Genomic DNA, 22,718 nt, shown 5'->3' on the forward strand with positions numbered 1-22,718 from the left:
GAGAGGGCGGTGGTGGTGCCTAGGGTTGGAGAGCCCACGAGTCGCGCAGGGCGGGGGCGACGCGAGTCTGCCTGTGTTCAAACTTCCTAATGATATGCGGCACAACTTGGATACGATCACTATCCTCGTTTGATGAAGTGTGTGCTCCTCCGTGTTTTGCTCCTGGAGTTGATGCCGACAAACTTGAGCGAGTTATCGAGAAATAAGAGATCGAGTCACTCCCGCGCATCCTCACAGTTCAACGCATTCTGGCCGTTCGATCTGTTTGCTTGATGCGTTTCCGACCGTCGGATCGAGAGCTGGGAGGAGCTCGGCCGTCAGATCGACCCCGCGCGACTGTAGGAATGAATAGCTACCATCTCGCGGTAAATATCTGCTGCCACCGTGCGTAATTCCAGCGCCCCGCTGAGGGTATTTTGGGTATTTCGCATTGTGGGTATGTGCGTGTCGATGGGTGGGTGGGTGCTTCCTCTCCTTCCGGGTCCTCATTTCCCCGATTGGGTGAAACCCTAGCCACCACTCCCCGTCGGGCTTCTCTCCTCCACTCCCCATCGCGCCCCTCTCCTCCAATCCCCGCAGCCGAAGACGAGATCTCGCCCTTCGCCGAGCTTGCCACCATCGCTGCTCTCCCCTCGCCATCGCCGGGAGGAGTGTGCAGGCCGCCGCTCGCGTCGTTTCTCCGCAGCCACCACCGCCCCCTTCCCTTCCAAGCCCACGGAGATGACGGCGCCGGCGCTGGCGCTCGCGGTGGTCGGGTACTGGGCTGCCCGACAGCCGCGGGGCCAGGACGCTCTACTTCGCCAGGGACCTCAAGCTGTTGACGGCGGGGACTGAGTCGCCGCCGCATCATCTTCTCCTCCTCCCCAACACCTCATGATTGCGGGTCGCCGTCGCACCAGATGAGGTGGGGCTGCAACCACGCCCCCTTCACCTCTTCTACCCAGCCGTGCCACTCGGGACGACAAGATCCAGCCGCGGCGGCCGAGATCTAGTTGGCTGCCATCAATATGAGGAGCGCTCGTGCCGCTGCTCCGCCGTTCGTCGTCCACTTGGCCGCAACTATCCACAAGAAGAGGTGATGTCACGGCAGCAGGGTCCTCACCTGTCTCCGCTCCCTCGTCTCCCCCTTCTGCTGGCAAGGGTGCTGAGCAGCAACAGTTCCATCTCCCTCCCCAACGCATCCTTGCCTCATCTTGATCTGCAATGAACCAGAGGTGCCAAATCTCTCCTTACTCTTTCATGGTGAATCCATTTTTATTGTCCCATGTTTGATGGTTTTCTCCTCTCAGCCCAGAGAAAGAGATTTGATATGATGATTGAGGTAGGAGGCATGGATTGTTTGGGGCTCCTCTGAAATAAGCTTCTTAATTAGGAGATGAATACAGTCGGAGCCTGGGATTTTTATACACAGAGATGGGGCATAAATAAGCAAAACAAAAAATGCGCCAATGCTTTGCCAGAATTTCGTTGGTCCTCTCAAGATTGTGGCGAAACCAAGATTGAATTTAGAGATGTTTCATATGCTTGGCCGTTGACACACCTCTCTTCAAGGCAAGGTCATTTCCAAGGTGAGCTCATCCTAAGTCACTCAGATATCATGTTATCCTCTTGCTGGAAGTTTATTTGTGACATCTCAGTCCAGCATAAGCTTGTTTTGAGGGGATGTCTCTTTTTTTGGTCGTTTAAGTTTGATAGTCTTTGTAATAGCATTCTTACTATATCACCTGAATTTCTAATCTTATGTTCCTGCTATTATGCTCTTGCCGCAGGTGATTACAGCGCTAGGACCTACCCCTGATAAGAACCAGGGCACCCGTTTAAACAGAATGATGACTGTGTGAGGCTTAAAATATCGCCATCATATCAGGTATAATTGAAAACTTTTACAGCCCTCCAAGCCCTATGGGCTGCGCCAGAACTTAGATTTCTGATCCCTGGCGTAAGTTCCTGTAGGTATTGACATTTAACCTTTGTTTACAACTACTAAAGGAATGCATATGGTTGTCCTTAGCACTTATAGTTGATCTTTATCTGAAAATAAACGCCATCTGTTTGCCAACTTTGCTTGGAACAGGGACATGGAAAGATGCAAGCGTTACTATCTTGCAAGCTCGCTCTAAAAGACAAATTTGAATGGATCTTTAATTAGACAACGCAAAAACATTTCCGTGTTTGTTGAACCCTGTGTACAGTATTTCCTAAGCAATCTCAATCCAATATGTATAAACTTCTACTTGTTTTTTATAGTAATTGTTATTATGCTTCGGCAGTTGACTCGTTATTTGTCCTTTTACCATGTCTGTCCGTTCAGGTGTATTTAGACGTAAGGGTTTGTTTTTTGGGAATTTATTTAGACGTCAGGTTGCTTTCTGTACTTTGATCTGCAGCTCATGAGCCTTACGGGTTTGGTTTTTGGGAATTTATTTAGACGTCAGGTTGCTTTCTGTACTTTGATCTGCAGCTCATGAGCCTTACGTGGGTCCTATAGGATGACATGTACTCGATGTGTAGTTTCCATTTTATATATTTCACTCTTCCCTGGTGTTGTCTCTTACTGCTCGCACGGTTGAAAAATCCATTTTATTCACATGGTATCACACGATTCACACACCACATTATCTAGATTTGTTCAAGTACTTGTGATTTACTAATGCAGGGGTGATGCTGTCACTTCCATGGTCCACCAGAATGAAGATCACACTCAGTGCTGCAAGGGGGCTTGCCTTCCTGCACGAAGCTGAGAAGCCAGTTGTCTACATGGATTCAAGACATCCAACTTGCTCGATGAGATACCCAAACCGCGTTTAATCGCTTCGATGTTTACTTCCATTCGTATAGATTCCGGACTCCTTATACACAAAAAACATTAGAGTGGTTCACATAAATGGTTCAGTAAACAGAATGAGCACCTGTAATTTTTCATGAGGCTGATTTTAAGTTCTCAATTTATTTGCCATGGATTGTTTGGGGCTTCTCTGAAATAAGCTTACCTATGCAGGAAAACAACAGGAATGAGATTAATAGATTTAATGAAGAGATATGCCAGGATTAGGCGGAGATGATGAAAGGCTTTGTAAAAGTCAGGTATAAATTTCGGACTTCCAATTCTGAATTATCCTTTTGGTTGCTGGTTGTGGGCCTTCAATTTTTTTAATACAAAATCAAAAGATAAATACACCAGTCAGAATATCTGTGTACCGTTGCTGTTTTCTGTAGATCTATCTTCATAGCTCCTTTTTTTAATCAATCCAGTGTAGGTATATGGGTTGTCATCATACACAAATTAGCTAGCTGCATTTGAAAAACCTACCAAGCTTCACAGTAAGATGGTTTGAAAAAATTATTAGTTTATTTGCTCTGCAGATATGTTTTGAGATTTCCATAGAGCCGACCAATGAAATAACACTGGTTTATACTCCCTCCGTCCCAAAATAAGTGTCTCAACCTTAGTACAACCTTGTACTAAAGTTAGACAAAGTTGAGACACTTATTTTGGGACGGAGGGAGCATAACACATCGTTTCTTCACAATTTAACTACTACGGTCATCGAATCCTTGGAACAGGTAGCCAGCCAAGGTTGCTTCAGCCAAGGATTGCGGATGTTTTGTTTGGCTTGCATTAATTAAACCATGCTTCCAGTTTTAAAGTACACTTGAGCCACAGTTCCTGATAGTTCCAAGCTGATGTTTGTTTCCCTTGCATGAATTGAACATGCTACTCTAAAATCAGATAGCAGACAACTGTAGGTTTATTTTTTTAATTTAAGTATAGTAGCTACTAGCTACTGTATGTGCAATGCGAGCAGGTTGTAAAATATGCAAACCCCTGATGTATACTAGGAAGTGTTTGTTCATTAGTATGGAAACATGTGTCATAGTGTCTAGGACCCGCCGGTGAGCTGATCCACTCATTAGTTTTCCACCTTTTACTTTTAGAGTTTAATTTTGTCGTCCTTTCCTATGGATTTTCATTATTTATGTTCTTTATATGTTCAAATTGTAAAGGAGGTAAAATGCACGTGTATGTCCTTGATGCAGATCTCTGTGATTTATATATGTGCTCACGAGGACATTCCCATTGCATCTGCTTTGACAAGTTGAAGAATCTGGTCTTTTTGTGCTTGCCTACAGAACTGTCATATCTTATATTTGTTGGTCAAATAAAAACGAATGATGGTTGATTGTCTCGACTATGAATGAGCATTTCTGGATTGTAGAACAAAGAGGTGCCTTATTATCCTTTCTATCAACTACATGTTTGTCTCTACATTTTCCTCGAGCATATTGGTTTCTAATACCATTTTTAAGCCCCGTGGAACCTTCGAATGTTCGAAGAAACTTGCTCTCAGCTCTGTGTGATCAAGTTTATGTTTTTCTGTTGTACAGTGTCCCGGGCAAAAGGACCAAGATTTGGCGGGTGGGCGTCGGGAGTCCAGTTGGTTGGCTTCAGCCTTTGAGGTGCTGCCGGCTAGCGGTGCCGCTTCTGAGTGTGTCCTCGTCTCACTCCCTTGGCACCTTCGGCCGGTAAGATTTCCCCTTCTCTCTCTCTCTGACCGCCCGTCGATTTTTGTTTATTAATCTTTCTTATCCATAATGATTATCCCTCTTTTGTTTTATTGTATTGTTAGCCAATTAAAAGTATTTTATTGTAGGTGTATATTTTTCTGTATGGTATATATTATGCGAGTTATTTCTAACACATCTTCATCATATTTTTAGAATAGCTGCTCCTATATTTTTTTAGTGTCTGCTGTACTTTGTTTAAATGTTTCTTCGTGGTAGGATAAGTTGTAAATAATGGATGAAGAATACCTTTTCAAGCTTAAGCTTTTGATTTCTGATGATGTGGTGTTTTCTCTTTGCAGATGATCCTTCTGCTTTCCTTTTTACTAAATAGACAAGTTGGATCCAGTGTGTCTCCATGTGTCCATGTGTGTTTTGGGTGAATACGCAATGAAACGCGGGAAAGTGGCCTCTATTTGACATTGTCGTGCTGAACGATTCATTCACATGTCTGTAACTTTGTATCTTGGTTCTGTTTCTATTGTTAGTTCCAAAAGATATATCCACTTCTTGGCGACTTTTAACTCTGTAACATGTCTATTCTTAGTGTAGATATACTTTTTATTCTAGCTGCATTGCTGTGAGCAGGCAGATTTCTTATGGGGAATGGCGATGATTGCTTGAGCTTTCATTTTGATCCCCTTTGTATCCCAAACATAGTTTTCGCACAGTCGCTGTATGTACTGGTTCCGGATACTCCATGTAGCGGTTTTTGTTTGTTTTTATTCATATAAGTACTAGATTCTCGTACAAAACAGAGATGAACTGCACTATATGTTTACTGATATGTTGGGCCCAAATAAAATGTCTTCGTGCTTCACTTTTGGCTACTTTGATTCTAATGCACATATGTGCATTCCTTTTTTTGTCATTCACTTTGTTGTTCATTTGATTGTCCATTTCTTCATTTTTAATGACAAAGCATGTGTTTTTTTCTTTTCGAATTAGCTTAAAATCACAATCAAAGAGTTAACTTTGTACTTAATTTTCATAAACAACTGTCTATATGGCTTAAGAAAGGTGAAGAGCAAGGCCAATCAGGATTTATCTATGGTTGGTTTCTTGATCCAGATTTGTTAACAAGGTTTACTAAAGGCAAGTTGGTTTTACCAAGCGAGACAGATAAATTTATTAATACTTGCAATATACGTCTAAGAGATTATTTGCATCAGGTTCAAGTGAAGTGCCACCTGTGAAGTTGATTGACAAGGCAGTTGAATGAAGCCACTTATTAGCACCTTGCTTGCTCTTCTTTCTTTTTGGAGCCAAAAGATCCATCGGCGCTCCACTACTGGGCTTTGATTTGAAGAGACTGCTGGGAAAGGTTATCTCGGTCATCTTCCGTCTGATACATAGGTCAAACCAGGACTCACACACTCTCTCGCCGATATTTCCCTCCGCTCCCGTGAATACATCGTCTTCTACGCACGGCGGCGCCGCCTTGGATCGGCCCTCCGTCGCGCCGCTTCGGTCGTCACCACGCATCTCAGCTCCAATAACCAGGTCAGGCCTCACCTACGCACCTCACATGGTTTCTATTCCTTCTGAGCCCTAAATATGTGCCTGCATCTGAGGACTTTCTTGGATCTATTCAGGTCGTGATGGCTGACGATGAGCTCTAGGTTCATGGCTCACCAGGCTCCACTGGCTCCACCAACAACTGTCTGCAGGCACTTGCACAGGTCAGCTGAGATGCGTCACGTCCCCTTTGGTTTATCTAGACTGCTGCAAAAGTATGGTCAGAAATTAAAGAGGGGAGCCAAATGAGAGCACGGCTTAGAAATAGCCAGGGTAGTCCAAGGTCGAATCCAGGAAAATTTGACAATGGATTCAGTTAGTATACAAATATGCACATTGAATTAATATAATGGGCTATTTCCCCATGCACGCACACGCACTCGAGGGCTGGACGCGAGTACATGAGCTAATCAATTCTAGGTCCCTTGTGTTGTCTTGGGGTGTGATCAGAGTTTCGGAGGATCAACAGAGTTTAGCAACGGGTAACAGAGTTTTGCAATGTCCGCACTTTCAGAAAGGGGGAGCGTGGTCCTGTTTCACCTCCACGAGGCTCCGCCAGTGCCAGTATGTGACTCGGCAGTCTCTATAATTGAAGGAGATACTCTCAGATATAGGCAGTGCCATCCGCACAAAGAAACATACGCATGATCTAGGAATATCAAATAAATAATGATAATTGCATCCATGTCTTCGGATGATTTAAACTCTATTTCTTTGATACTGTGTAGGTAGGTTTCTTTAGAAAGACCAAGCATTATACGAATTTGCTTTCTGTCTTTCCACAATATATGATCGTATCAGTCTTACCTTCTGAGCTACTCTTGCTATGATTCACACATACTCGATGGCAGCCTGATTACCAGAGCTTAGCGTCTCTTATTTATCACTATGCTTTTTTTTCAAATTCCTCTCCTGTATTGTGATCTCAATTGCTTTAAGCAGTTCCCCTGACTTTATGTTTTGCGTTCTTGGGTCCCGCACAGAACAGTTCTTGACAGCCTCCTAGCACACCTTGGGCACGCTATTAGATGGGGCCTCTCCTAATTCACAACTGATCCTATGCCTATCAAGGTGATTTCGTCTTGCTGTACATGTATTGCACTTCCAGGATGCTTGAGTGCAGAAATTATTGTATTCCATATATCTCACAATTTGTTTGTATCGGGTTCATGTGAGGCAGATGAATTACGCCACGTGTTAGTATGCTTATTATGGCTCCATAGTTGGCTGTCCTTGTGTGTTTTCGCTTTTGGTATTGAACTTTGTGTTGAATGGCCGTATTCTGCGGTCGGCTGAATGCACCGAGCTTGCTCCTGTCTTATAATCTGATGTTGATCTTGAGATCCATTTTGTTTTACTTCTGTCACAATTGAAGGTTTCTTTAATTCATTATCATCCTGTATAAGTGCAAATGCTATATTTGGGTTCCTATTGGCATGTTGTTTTACTTCTGTCACAATTAAAGACCGGCACCCTCGCGCCAAGGCGCGATCCCAGTCTAGTAATACCAGGATGGCCGGGCATAATGCAGAATGATGGTGTAAGCCAGTACGCATTGTTTGGCGGCCACACGTCTAGTCTTGTAAGTACACACTAGTAGAAATCAGGGCTTTGGTTCGGCCAGAAAAGAGCATTAATCCTGGTTGCATTACGAACCGGGACTAATGTGAGCATTAGTCCCGGTTCGAGCGGCTAGGGCACCGTACCGGCATTAGTCCCGGTTCAAATGGGACCTTTAGTCCCGGTTGGTGCCACGAACCGGGACTAAAGGGTACGATGCCCATTAGTACCGGTTCGTGGCACCAACCGGTACGAAAGGTTAGACCTTTAGTCCCGGTTCGAGCCACCAACCGGTACTAATGGGGTTTGAGGCACTAGTACCGGTTCGTGGCACGAACCGGTACTAAAGGTCCCATTTTCAAACTCTACCCCCCCTTTGGATCGCCTTTTCAGTTTTGTAAAAAGTAAAAGAAAATGATAAAAACTTCAAAAATTAAAATCCTTCCAGATGTAGTTATGTTACTACATGTACTAGTTAGGAAAATTTAAAAACTTAAATTTGGACATGTTTTGCAAAAAGTGTAGGAAAAATGTAAAACGGCTATAACTTTTGCATACGATGTCAGAAAAAATGTATAATATATCAAAATGTTCAGCACAAAAATCCGCATCCGATTTTGACGTCCTACGGCCTGTTTGCAAATTTTTAGAACCCTCAAATTCTAAAAGGAAAAAAAGTTATCCTCAATTTTCAATTTTTTTTGAATTTTGGTTAAATCAGGTCAAACTTTGGTCAAACTACTTATTCAAGAAGTATTAGTGTTACTAAATAATTATTCAATAATATTAGTGTTACTAAATAATTATTACAGTTTTTTAGAATTTTGGTCAAATCTGGTCAAACTGTGGTCAAACTATGGTCAAACTACTTATTCAAGAAATATTAGTGTTAGTACATAATTATTCAAGAATATTAGTGTTACTAAATAATTATTACAGTTTTTTAGAATTTTGGTCAAATCTGGTCAAACTGTGGTCAAACTATGGTCAAACTACTTATTCAAGAAATATTAGTGTTACTACATAATTATTCAAGAATATTAGTGTTACTAAATAATTATTTCAATTTTTTGAATTTTGGTCAAATTTGGTCAAACTGTGGTCAAACTATTGTCAAACTACTTATTGAAAAAATATTAGTGTTACTAAATAATTATTGTTTTTTAGAATTATAGTTTCAAACTCAAACAGTGAAACGTGTGACTTCATGCTCAAGCTAAACTCCTGAGGGTTAGTAGGATTGACATCTTACTATTGTCAGGAAAACAACAAGTGCAGACTTGGAAACGAGGGGGAATAGAATCTAAAAGTTAAGCGTGCTCGGGCTGGAGTAGTTAGAGGATGGGTGACCGATCGGGAAGTTAGATGATTTGGAATGATGATGAGTGATTAGAGATTAGAGGTTAAATTAGGTAGTGATGAGGGGTGATTAGAGATTAAATTGGAAAATAATTCAGAAATTTGAAAATAAAAAAAATCATATTTTTTTTGTAAAATACCTTTAGTACCGGTTGGTGTTACCAACTGGGACTGAAGGTGGAGCTCCAGACAGCGGCCACGTGGACGGCCTACCGGGACTAAAGGGGAGGCTTTAGTAACGACCCTTTAGTCCCGGTTCCAGAACCGGGACTAAAGGCCCTTATGAACCGGGACAAATGACCCTTTTTCTACTAGTGACAAACAAAGCTTCTGCCGTTCCTGTTAGATCTCACAAAAAGTTGTAGATCGAGTTTGAACTGGTTTTTCTTTTCTGGTCGTGCGTGCACCCAGGCTTCAAACCCAACTTACATTGTAGCCTGTTAACATATGCAGCACTCCTGCATATGAGCTTAATTACATTTAGCCTCTTAAACGCTGTCGTTTGCATTGCAGTAGAATAACGCTACCACGGCAGCCTATTTTCTTAGTCAAATTCAGTTATAGTATAGGTTTTTCAACATTTTAGTTCAAGACCTCCTCTGCTATTCGCAGTGGTCAGGGAAAAACAGGTGTGTATATCTTTGGATGGTCTCATGTATAGGGGATGGTACAGTGTACTCCCTCCCTATTATATTAGTTTACAAAGAGAGTATATCATATGCACCTGTAACAGCTAGATTAGATTTGTACCTAAAAGGCAGCAAGGATGTCCAGGCAGGCATCCTTGTTATTTCAGATGCAGCGAATCACAAGTTGCTTGTTTTTAACTACCGACTATGAACATGGTAACAATATTTAACTGCCGACAACACAACTGTTTACAATAAAATTAAGGTCTTGCAACATTTTTTTTTGAAAGATCCAGCAAAATGCTGGCTTGATTCAGATTTAGCAGGAAGCAACAGAAACATAACATGGTGAAGATCTGAAGATCAAAGAAAAAGAAAGAAGAAAACAACAACCCTAGTGGTTCCAGAACAACCCAACACTCCACGGAGCGCCATCCACCCAGTACAAGGTAGCGCAGCTCCGACCCCGATGGCCACAAGCCACTCTGACCAGATCCACCTCCAGAACGATGCCCCCAAGAGAGAAATCGACGCCGAATAGCGCCGCCATCGTCCGATCTAAACTAGATCAAGGGTTTCCCCCGGAGCACGTCGGGAAAGGCAAGGTGGGAGCTGCTACATCGATGCCTCCAACAAGGGAGCGACACCAGAAGGCGCCGCCATCGACGATTCTGGCCACGACTGGAGTACGAATTTCGTCGGCAGTCCCACCAGCATAGCCCGAGCCCAGGTTCCGATCAGCCTACACACGAGGCCACCACCTCTGCCTCCATGGCCAACCGCACCTCCCCGGCAAGCCCAACGAGCTTCCAACCTTGCGTCCGCGTCCCCACTAGACGAAGGATGCAACCCTCGCGGCGGCGCCATTCTTCTCCCATAGGAAGGATGCAACCAAGCAGCACGCCATTCGTCTCCTCGAGGATGCAATGCCTGCGGGCCATTCCTCTCCCGACGAAGGATGCAACAACCGCCGCGACGCCATTCCTCTCCCTCCAGCCTCCACCATCTCGCCTTCCCACCCGCAGCAGCGTCGGGCTGTCCGAACCACCATCAGGAGGATGCAACACCAAGCAAGGGTGTCATTCATCTCCCACAGCTTCTCCCGCGCAGCTAGTGGCCGGCAGCAACGCCGATGTTCGCGCTCATCCCGTGCCCATCACGCCGCAGATCCACGCAGAGCAACGCGCGCACTCGCCTCCTCGGATCTAACTGCAGCGCATGCCCGTACGCAGCACCACTCCTTCCCTCCACACGCGTGCCGGCAGCCCCGCCAGATCTGCGCCGCCCCGCGCAGCTCCATTCCCCCTCCACCTCGCGCGCCGGCGGCCAAGCCAGAGCCAGCCCGGTGGCAAGCCCTCCGCAGCTCCAGCCGGTGCTCACCCGGCGCGGCGCGTCTGCGTCCCGCGCGACCACCATGCGCACAACCCGCATCTCGACGCCCCGCCTCTAACCACGCCTCGCCGCCCGCACCGCTCAACAGTGCATGCCAGATCCGCCACCGTAGCACCTGAGCAGAGGAGCTCCATAGTCGCAGCCCACCACCGGATCCGTGCCACACGCCAGATCCACGCTCGCGCGCCCACGCCAACGCGCGCCCGTGCCTCCGTGTGCAACCCCACAGGCCAGCCGCGCCGCCCCGAGCACGCGCAGCAGCTCGGGCTCCCGCCGAGGCCATCGGCCCGCGCCAGCCACCTCTGGACGGAAGGGGGAAGGGGCCCCGCCGCCGCCGAGCCGTGCGGGCTTTGCCCGGCGATCACTGCCGGCGGCGGCGAGGGGAGGAGAAGGATGGTGGATGGGCTGCTGGCGGCGGCTAGGGTCTGCTCCTGAGCCGCCCGCGGGAGCGACACGAGAGCTACGTCCCTTGGGCCATGGTCGATTCTTGCAGCATATTGGTCCTTGAATGCTACACCAGTATACAGAGGACATCCCCTTGTGGAAGAGAGTACCTAACTAGTTCATGTACATCTTGATTCATTAATTCTCCAGCTGGGAAATGCGTGGCATGTCCCATTACATGATGATGAAACATTAGAACAGCGAGGAGTCGGCATGCTGCGGTGTCTAGGTTTGGGTCCAGGATCCCTCCAAGATCGCTAGCTACCAGAGGCAGTCTCACCGTCAAGGAGCCGCCAAGCCCGGACTCTCCGGGGTTCCACCGCCGGTTCCTCTGTGAGGTACGAGACCAGGCCGCAATTCAGTCACAATATCCAGAATCGAACAAATTTGCGACTTTGGTTTGGTGTTTCTGTCTAGAAATAATTTAGAACCTCAAGCCATTCCTCGGACCTTGGATGTTTGGAGACAGCATGCCCATTCATCGCCGGTGGGCCTTTCTCCTCCTGAGCTGGCGTGTTCCTCTTCCCTGGTGCTTCGTTCCCATAAGATGGCCTCGACGTCTAAAAGTTTCATGTTCTTGTCTATTTGTTAGCTTGTACCATGTGAAGCTTTTATGAGTTGTTTTCGAGCGCCTTTGTATCTTACCCGTGTTGTTTTTCTAGCTTTTTTTTCTTTGTTAGTGGTTGTAATCATTAGTGGAAATATCAGATTTGTTTCCTTGGCGCCTTTGTATCTTACGGTGTTTCTATCTTTGTTTGTTAGTGGTTGTAATCCTGAGTGGAAATGTCAGATTAATTAATTGCAGCGTAAACAATCGCCCCAGCATGGACGAGGGCATTTTCTTTCCTATATGGAATAGAACGCAGAAAATTTACATGCGCATAGATCAGGTAATCAACCACCATTTGGAGAAAATAAAAATAGAAACTCCCTGATAGTTTTGCATCAAAGTAGCTAGCATGTTGTTTAGTAGTACTAGTAACTCTTACACCCTGGCAACGAATCATCATGCACTTAATTGACATATGTGTGATTTGTGGATCAATGCGATGGCGCAGCACATTCCATTTATCTATCTACCTTACCAAAGAGTTGGAAACCATTGTAGGAATTATTATTTTGGATTCACGTGTCTTATCTGCTCAAAGAGTTGGCAGCCGTTGTAGGGTTTTTTGAAGTCACAGGACTTATCCTCTCGGATCTTCTACTGGTGGAGCTTGCACTTTGTACATCCATATTGTGAGATGAAATTTCACTGGAATAAGAGATAAGTGAGTAGATCAAGTTAGTGCTAAAGAATAATTTCACAGAAAAACAACAAAATAAAAATACTAGAGAAATATCTTACACTAGTTCACCGAAGCTTTGCTTTGGTGGCATGTCCAGTTCATCTAAGCTTCTCTCGAACATTTCCAGAACTCTTGTTATAGTAGGCCGATATATAGGTAATACTTGTATGCACCACAATCCGACTAAGGTCATTTTTCTTGCTACCTCCGCAGTTTCACTTGTTACATCACATGCTTGCAAACCTTCGTCCTGAGCAAAATGGTCATAAATCCAATCCGGGAAATACTTTTCACTGGACTTTGCAACAAATGATTTTACGTTTCTCCTTCGTCCGACCATCTCCAACAGCATCATTCCATAACTATAAACATCTGACTTGGTTGAAACCACTCCGAAGGTTCGAGAATGAACTTCTGGAGCGATGAACCCAATTGTTCCTCTAGCACCGGTCATTGAAACCTTGCTTTCTTTTGTACGACACAATTTAGCTAGACCAAAATCAGCAATTTTGGGGCTAAAATCCTTGTCTAGAAGGATATTTTGAGGCTTGATGTCGAAATGTACGATGCGTGTATTACAACTATGGTGCAAGTATTCGAGGCCACGAGCAATCCCAATTGCTATTGCATAGAGCTTATCCCATCCTAAAATTTCCTTGGGGTCCTCTAAGTAAATGAACTTATCCAAGGAATTGTTGGGCATGTACTCATATATAAGAGCTCGTTTTGATCCCTCCAAACAGAACCCAAACAAGCTAACAACATTAACATGAGAAGTCCTGCCAATGCTCATAACCTCATTCACAAACTCGCTCCCGTTTCCTTTGCATTCATGCAAGAATTTCACTGCTACTAGGCGACCATCAAGTAGCGTTCCTTTGAAAACCACACCATAACCACCTTTTCCAAGCTCATTGCGGCGAGAGGATGTTAATTATCTTCATTACCTCTGAGTACATGTATCGTTTTGGAGCTAGGGATCCATACGATGCAATCATGGCATCGTAATTATTTTCATTGTTTCCGCTAGTCTTCTTGCAAAGGAGAAACCATAGTCTTCTTCCTTTTCTATGCCATATGAGCACATAAATACACGAGAATAGCAAGGTTGCAGCTGCTGATGTCAAAACTGAGAAGAAAGCATGCGTTAATTCCTTTTGTAAACATTGTGTGGTGGCAAAAGTATTATCAAGCTAAAATTCCAGAATTTATTGCATTAGGGCATCTCCAACTCTGACCCCTAAATCGGACACCGTATCAGTCAATGGAATGGTGGGGACTAGTACACGGAGAGTGATGCGTGAGGGAGTCATCCAACCCTTAATCACAAAAATCCTGGTTTGTCTGGATGGGAGGAGAGAGGAGAGGAGGGGCCATGCATGTGGTTGCTTTTGGTGGATATGTGTGTGTAGTGTGTGGTTGGGGGAAGAGAGGGGAGAGAGAGAAAAGAGAGGAAGACCATGTGGTTGCTTTTTGTTGGTAAGGACTCCCGCATAGGCGCCCCCCCCCCCCCCCCCCCCCCCAAACCACACACACAAGTTCCTTCTTGTTTACGAGAAAATAGACGTCCGGACCGCTTCGCGAACCAAGGGGTCCGCATTGGATGACAAAAGTTGTTCGGACACTAAAATCTCGACATATACCGGAGCTTTGAGGGTCTTCTTTGGAGATGCCCTTATGCACAGACTGATAGTTGCTTGTCTTCAATTTAATTTTAGAATCAACTTTTAATGATTGTAGGTATGATAAGTTTTGAATTTACTATTTCACCATAGAAAAACACTACAAGTGGACTAGTCGTATTTAAAACCTCTGTTTGTGAAAAGATGGTGAAAGTTTTAACATACCTATTATCATAATCTTTGTGACGGCCCTCCTGGTACCTGGAATATGACATGACATTTATGAGTAAAACCTTTGTTGTCCAATAATACTACTCTCTCTATTCTAAAATAATATAAGACGTTTTGGCAGTTCAAACTGAACTGCCTAAACGTCTTATATGAATCTTCAATATTTTCCAAAAGAAAGAGATAGGCGTAGTATATGAATCTTCAATATTTTGCGGATGAAATATGTATGTAAGAAATAGAAAAAATTCAAGATATGAAGAACAATAGAACATGGACTACATATGTGACTTTCTTTTGATCGAATACAGGTTTGGCAAAAATAAAATAAAATAACATGTGTCACATCTCACTAGTCACTTTAAATGTACTCCAAGTCTTCAACTATACTACCAGCAAAAAAAAAGTCTTCAACTATACTCTAGCTTGTCTGATACTGAGGAATCGACCAACGCTAGGCGATATGAAACATTATAATTGTGTAAAATTGTTTTGTTTATGCGTCTGATTTGGTAACACGTGGTGGGCCATACATTTTTTTGGCATGGTAATACGTGTCTCATTCATACCATAAAGATCAAAGTACAAGTCACGGAAGGATCAACATGACAAAACTAAAAAGTTAAAAGAACATCTCTGAGCTTGACACCAACGCTCGTCACCTGCCTCCGGCACCATCACAGCAGCCACCAAAGAAAAGAATGACGGATCACCTCCTCACCCGAGCTCGACGCGGCTCCATTGCTGATATACAGCTTTGTAGACCTCCATGGTGGCTCACCAAAAGTGAAGCCCTTGCTGTTAAACGAATCAGACCGGGGAAACACCACGGACAAGCCATCGAACTCCAGATCTGGCACCCCACCACGTCTAAGACGCCGAAGGAGAAGACCATACCTGCCATCCACGAACCACGAATCCAGATAACGTTCCGTCTTCCAGATGACGTTGATGCAGACCACAATCTGCATCTGCTCCTGGACTACCTCCCAAGCTCTGCGTCGATGCTGGAGCAAACCCCGTCGCAACGGTGGAGCCTGGCCGATGAACGTCGAGCAGGACCAGGATGCCATTTCCTGGTGCCTTGAGCCGTCTGGCCGCTTCTCCACGAAGTCCTTGTACGCCGCCATTGCGCCCTCGATGGCCCCGGAACCCTTTAGCCTGATCTGGGACATCCGCCTACCTCTGAAGATCAGGACCTTCCTGTGGCAATGGATCCGTGGACGCCTCCCCTCCGGAGTTGAAGTCCTCAAGTGTAACGGCCCGGGCGATGGGAGGTGTCCCATCTGTGGCACGATCGAGGATGCTAACCACATCTTCTTCTCGTGCTCTACTGCCCAGTTCCTGTGGGCCTGCTTCCGCGAAACGGTCGGTGGACAGTGGTGCAATACCAACTTCCCCGACTTACTTGCGGAACTCAACGCCTCCCGTACTCGCTACCGCCATATTAGATGGCTGTGCGTTGGGGTCCTCGCCTGGACGCTTTGGAACATTCGCAATAAGCTTGTCATTCAGAAGGTGCCTCTTCGACGTGCGACTGACACTATCTTCAAAATGTGTGGTTACTTGCAGCTTTGGCGGCCGCTTAGCCGCCCCCAGGACCGGGACGTCATCACCACCCTCCTCACCGACCTTCGCTCGATGGCTCTCCGCATGCCCCCCCCCCCCCCCCCCCCCCCCGCTGCCGCCCCATCCGCCAGAGCCGGACTAGGCCGTCTGGTTGCTCTGTGGTGTGTGTGTTTTTGTGTTGTGCCCTCAGCATTGACCCATGTGACTTATTTGTGTACTTGTGGACCTCCGTGTGCGTTTGTGTGGGTCCTTGTTGAACCTTGTTGGATGCTTGGTCTGGGCGGTTTGCTTTATAATATAAAGCGGGGCGAAAGCCTTTTTCGGTAACGGTGGAGCCCGGGGACACAGGTCCACCACGAGGATGCCGCCACCGCCACGCCATCCTTGATTGAACAGACTGGTTTCAAAATCCATCCCCAACCATAGGACCTATGGCCTCGTCAGGAAAGGATCTGAAGAATCTTTATTCAGCGTCGTCATCGTCGCCGCCGAAGCCAAGACGATGAGCAGCCTAAAAAACTAGACTATGAGGGAGTAAAAATGATCCACGCGCGTAGATCCGGCGACCCCCTCACCACCGACGACCGAGGTCGTCGCCGGAGGACGGCGCTGGAAGATTGGCCTCTCCTGACGGCGGCTAGGGTTTCAGCCGGGACGAGAGAAAAACGATCTGGGCAAGGCCAGTGAGGCATACACTTATTGAGGCATATATCCCAATAAACTCAGCTATTTTTACGAAATACAGTATATATTTTTTACGAGTGCAGGTTGAATATATCAAAAAAATAATAAACTTTTCTACTACTCCCTCCTCCGAAAATAATTGTAACTTAACTTAAGTTAGTACAAAGTCGAGACAATTATTTTGGGACGGAGGGAGTATTTTGCAAGTGGTTTTTTCATCAATGCATAAAAACTCTTGTTGGGGTTGGTAGCCGACTGACCTCTTGTAGCAGGCGTCACTGCTGGAGCTGGCGCCGGTGCGGCCGTCCGTTTTGTCCCCGGTGCGGTCGCCTTGGCCTGCAACAGGACCATCGCGTCGCCATAGTAGAACTGTTTCGAGTCGGACCTCAAGGTGCACCGCGGACCAGCCATCCTGGTGTCCGGCTGCGGGAACATGGCCGGCCACCTGCCGAGGACGCCTTTTAGGCATCGTCGGCACTGCGTCGGCGACAGGTCCGGAGCGCACTGCGCCGCCGAGTAGATGTAGGGGAAATCCGGGTCAGGCCCGACCCATTGCCCCGTGGTGAAGAGCCTGGAGGAGTTTTCCACCGCGTACTGCACCGTGGCGTTGAGAAAGGCCGGCGACCGCCCTGCTGTAGCCCTCGACGTCGTTGCTGACGATGTTGTTACCGTGGCGGACTCCTACCTCGCCCGAGTTTCGGGCGGGGTCTCGAAAGTCGTGGTGGGCTAGGCGGACGTAGCAGTGGTTGTAGCAGAGGGCCACGCGTCCATGCTGCAGTTGCAGGCTGTGGCCGCGTCCCGACCGGCCCTGGTGACGCAGTCGTGGCAGTCGGAGATGCTGACTTACATGTTTGAAACGTTTGTCGTATTACCATGAATCGCACACGCATATGAGATGAAACTGTGTGTGCGTCCATCGAGCATCGCAAACGTTTCATGTCAAAAAACCGTCTGTTCTATATTTTCCATCGCACACGATGTTTTCTTTCTAACCATGTGTATTGTACATTATTTTATTCGTTCCTATTTAATTTTATTTTTCCCTGTAATTTATTATTCGAATTGGAAATTTTGAAATATAAAATGTGAAATTCGAATTCTCAGCACAATTGTTAAACATCAATCCATAAATAAAATTCTCAATACAATATGTTCAATAATTGCAGGATTAGGTAGCAATTAACTATGATGAAGCACAATATTTAGAGGTGGTAAAGGTGAAGAGCGGAATACCCATAATGTGCCCTCCTGCATGCCGCAAGCTCGAACAACTTTTGTCCAACCCCTTGTGACGATCGCCCGCCCATCCTTGACCGCTTTCAGGAAAACTTCTAGACCATTATCATGGTAGTGTGAAATATATATTCCCTGTTTAGGAACAACTTTGGATGAACGACTCCCGTATCAGTGTTCGAGGACTGCTCCCCACCGTTCCGCGAATGGATACGGTGTCTCTTTGGGGGTGAACATTGGAGATGCCCTAATACCCATTAAGGTAAAAGGCGAAGGACTCATGGACCCAAGCGCTTCCTCCTTGCCTACGACCACGGCCTCCACTCCTCATCTACGAGCCCAGTGCCCAGCTGGGCGCTTCCCCCTCCAAGCCAACCTGACGCAGTGAGGCTGCCGCACATGCATGGTTGTTGAAGCCGCCCAGCTCCTCCTGCTCCTCGTGAGCCGTTTCTTGGTGGATGGGGGAGAGGTAGCCAACGCGGATGCCACCGGAGTGAAATGGCTCTGCGCCAGAGCTCATGCTGGGGTCATCAACGCAACGTCACGGCTATGGCGCAAACCGAACTCGAAGTCGGCTGCAGCGGGAAAGCATTCGTCCTCGGAGGGTGGAGCATAGTGCACTCATGCGGATGAAGCTGGAGGCGGCAGAGGATGTAATGCACGACACTGGCTGGCACTGAAAAAGAAATGGAGTTGTAAAGAGGGGTTATCGGCGGCATCGTGGCTCTGCATCGGCGGCTACACGAGGGGAAGGTGAGGGTGGAGTTCCGTGAGGGGATGAGGAAGGGCATGTGACGAGCATAGCTCCAATTCCTCTCTTTTTTCCAATCCCTCTTTTTTATGTCAATTGTACAATTGTCGGCAGTGATGGTTCCGCCGGAAGAGAAGTAGACGAAAAATTGTGGAGGACAGAATATGACATGTGGGCAAAGTGCCAAGTGAACATGAACATCCAAGCAAGATTTAAAATATGTCTCAATGTCAATGTCTAAGTGTCAAATATATCAACATCCAAAGAGCAGAATTTCTCTTAAATGTCCATATCAATGTCCAAGTTGAATTGATATTGGCCCCAATATCAATGTCGAAGTCTAAATATGAACATCAAAACCAAGCATTACGGTTTCACATGATACGTAAATATCTTGGGAGCGATATTTTTTCAATGGTGATAAATTTTATTTGATCGGGTAGAATTGGATCCGGGAAAAAGCAGTGACATATAAACTACAATTTAGGAATGGATATCTCAAGGACGACTATTCTTATCAACAGATGCACTGTGTTTCTTGGGAGCGCAACAACACTGGTGGTGAAATTCTCCTATCGGTGTGCAATAGGCAAATAAACCGTTGCAGTCACGCCTGCACATGTCCAAATCGCATTGCAGGAAAGGCATGAAACATCCTCCTTCTGCATGTTCACAAAAAGAACATTGTTTAGAAGAATACCCAGACAACATGTCAAGTTATGCTTCAACATGGAACAGATGCCATAAGATCCATACAACTCAATATTGTGAACTATATAGAAAATTAGCATCACATGGAAAAACCACAGTGACTTATAGTTAAGTCAAAGATGCATGTACCTGGGCGAAACGCATCACAAGCCAAAATGACAGCAGCCATCAGCACAAGAGCCAACAAACACTGGGCACTTGTGTTCTTCTTGAATATTGCCATGATAGCTTTTTTCCGTCTCTATGTTATGCCGTTCTTCGTAATTTCTGTGGGTTGCAAAGCTCTCTTTTGGCGATACTTTTATAGAAGCAAATTAATGTTTTGGAGCACCATAAGTCTGAATCATTTAATATTTGAATTAAAGCACAGTGATTCCATACATTCCAATTGGAAATGTCCTCGGGGCTTCACACTCAATCAAAGTGAGTTCTCTCAACTTTTTGGCATCCCCAAGATTTGTTGGCATAGACACCGGCTTGTCACAACATCTAATGTGCAAACTTTCAAGAGATGCACACAACTTTGGTACCTCCACCAAATTTCCACAATCTTCAATTTCCACAGGATTGAACCTACTACGCACCACTTCCACTGAAGATCTAATCATTGACTTGACCAATGAAAACTCATAGATCGAAAAGCATCACATAGCTATAACAATCACACATAATAAAGTTCAAAAATAACTCAATTACTTTAATGAATAATATGATCATAAACCCATAATTCATCAAATCCCAACAAACACACCACACAAAAGGATTACATCGAATATAACTCCGAAGAGAATATTGTATTGAAGATCAGAGAGAGAGAGAGAGAGAGAGAGAGAGAGAGATATCTAATTACCGCTATGGATAGGCCTGGGCGTTCGGTTAAAACCGAAAATTCAGTTAGTGCCATCCGGTTTATTTGTAAATTCGGTTATTGAAAATGCTAAGCGAAATTAGTAGAATAAAACAATAAACTGAATTTTCAGTTAACCGACTAATTCGGTTCGGTTAACGGTTTACACCGAAAGAGTATTGTACGGCTGAATGTCCTCACCCATTCACAACCCACCTTCTTATAGCATAGGTATTTGTTCTCTTTCCTTTAGACAGTCGAGGTGGGACTAAATCAACGAGACTTCTGCTGTTGGCTGGCGCTACACGGTTCATTAAGGAGCATAAATACGTGCATGTTGCCATGTTGGGCTTTGGACTTTGCATGCAACCATCGAGGCCGACAAGAGTCACGGCCCTTTTGCGTGTTGCTGGTTAGTTGCACGTGGGCTACCTAGTGGCTGCTGCTTGGTCTTGGCGACGCAAGGCCCAAAAAACGTGAAGTCGTGGGTGCGTGACGGGCGTCCATGCCTGAAGCGTCGTTCGTTCGCTGGAATCTAGGCATCTAATGTATACTAGATCGGGAGCGCGCCTTGGCGCGAGGGTGCCGGTCCTAACATTATGGTCAAGTGGTAACGCTCAAGTTAGTAGGAATCCAGGTTTAGCATATCACATTCCAATAGTAGGATAACAAAATAAAGCAAGGAAGTAACATTCACATGTGATATATTAAGACATCATGGAGATTATAAGGTAGCATCGAGTAGTCGCTTGATTTCGCACGGGGAAATGTCCAATTCACCTCCATAGACACATTCATGTCTAAAGACATCCAAACACCCAACTATATATGTTTAGCATTTAATCAAAGTGTTTAGTTCTCCCAAAGGGAATTAGATAGATTGGTCAGGATGGATTATCTCACTACATTAAGGATGTACCATAAAAAGGGCGGGATAACCAAGTCCAGTACATACCATTTTATCAAAGCTATGCCAAAGGGCAAAGAAATTAGATATACCAAAAGAAAGGCAAGCAGGATATATTTAGCCAGTAAAACAATTGATCTGGAGGCTCATGATAAAAGGGAAACATTTTTTTGTTCCAAAACTAAGCCAGGACGACCAATTCACATTAAGTTAGATACAACCAATCTTGCTTGGGAAATGAAATAAGAAGCTGGAAAATGAAATAAGAAACTTTTTGCAGATGCCAGCTTGGGAAAAAAATGCTAAAAACATAATTTATATCAGCAAGAGGAAGAAAGAAGGGAAATCCTTAAAATCATGACAGTTCCCACATATTCACCACAAAAATCATGTTATTCCCCATGTGCATCATGAACAAACCCACTACTTGAACAACAACACCACCATTGAAAATCAAACAGTTTAGAAGTGGACCATTGAATTAACAAACAAAAATCCTTAAAAAAAACATGGGATTTGCATATTTTATTTCTTGTCATCTGGACCTAAACTTTCTCAATCGGATCCTGAAGAAAGCACACACACAGTTCATACAAACAACATAATTATTTCCTTCTTGCCCCTTCTGTTCAATAATTTGAGTGCACAAAATACTGAATCACGACCGTTCATGTTGTTATTCTCTGTTCACCATCCATCATAGAAGAAACAATTGATAAATTTATTTGCCATCTTAAATGGCAAAAAAATCATCTAATAACAGGCATCTGTTACATCATCTACATGAAAGATTTGATACATAAATTACGGCCTGGAAACCTCATGCAGACCCCAAAATTGACACTGGTTTGATGGACATTTCGCTCAGAGCACAAGAGATAGCAGGGGTGGAGGAACAGAGGTACTCACCTGAAGTCTGAGCTGGCTTCAGGTCACGATCTGAGGAGAGGCAGGCCACCAGCTCCCATGGCTGGTGCGGGAAGGGGTAGTGGGTGGGGTGGGCGCCGTGCTCCTGGAAGAGATAGGTGCACCTGAGCTGCTGGCCGCTCCTGTCGTTGCTGTCATTGGTGATGGCCGCTGCTGCTATCCGAGGCTAGGGTTCGCCGTTGGACGCATGCGTGCACCTGTGTGACCAAGAGCAGCAACATCATGAGGGGAGGGGAGGGGCCAGTAGCAAATCGAAATGGACGCACCTTGAGCAGCAGCAACAACGCTAGGGTTAGGGTTGAAGCGGAGGGGAGGGCGGCGTCCCGAGCAGGCCATGGTGCGAGCGTGAAGCAGGCAGCCCGTACCATCACGCCATCGAGCAGAAGCACTTGGAGCCTGAGGTCGGACGATGGCACCGGCGGATCTGCGAGCGCCATGGCCACCACCTGACCTGCTCGCTCTCCCTCTTCTCTTCCCATCCCTTT

At 45.6% G+C, this 22,718-nt stretch overlaps 1 long non-coding RNA gene and 1 pseudogene across 4 annotated transcripts; one reads left to right on the plus strand and one right to left on the minus strand.

Moving 5' to 3' along the window:
• Positions 1–472: 472 nt before the first annotated feature.
• On the plus strand, positions 473–7,377 carry LOC123165215 (uncharacterized). 4 transcript variants are annotated; one of them, XR_006482847.1, is made up of 10 exons: positions 473–1,214; positions 1,290–1,568; positions 1,770–1,867; positions 2,657–2,911; positions 2,999–3,084; positions 4,039–4,226; positions 4,387–4,524; positions 4,866–6,066; positions 6,159–6,245; positions 7,065–7,377. It is a non-coding gene; the product is annotated as an uncharacterized lncRNA (long non-coding RNA). The 4 variants fall into 4 exon arrangements; XR_006482848.1 differs by having other exon boundaries at positions 2,657–3,084; positions 7,070–7,377; XR_006482846.1 differs by having other exon boundaries at positions 2,657–3,084; positions 7,065–7,376.
• Positions 7,378–12,809: 5,432 nt separating this feature from the next.
• On the minus strand, positions 12,810–22,670 carry LOC123166390 (LEAF RUST 10 DISEASE-RESISTANCE LOCUS RECEPTOR-LIKE PROTEIN KINASE-like 2.4; annotated as a pseudogene).
• Between the last annotated feature and the right edge of the window lie 48 nt (positions 22,671–22,718).

This window comes from Triticum aestivum, chromosome 7D (assembly GCF_018294505.1).
Source record: "Triticum aestivum cultivar Chinese Spring chromosome 7D, IWGSC CS RefSeq v2.1, whole genome shotgun sequence".
In the NCBI taxonomy this organism is placed as follows: Eukaryota; Viridiplantae; Streptophyta; class Magnoliopsida; order Poales; family Poaceae; genus Triticum; species Triticum aestivum.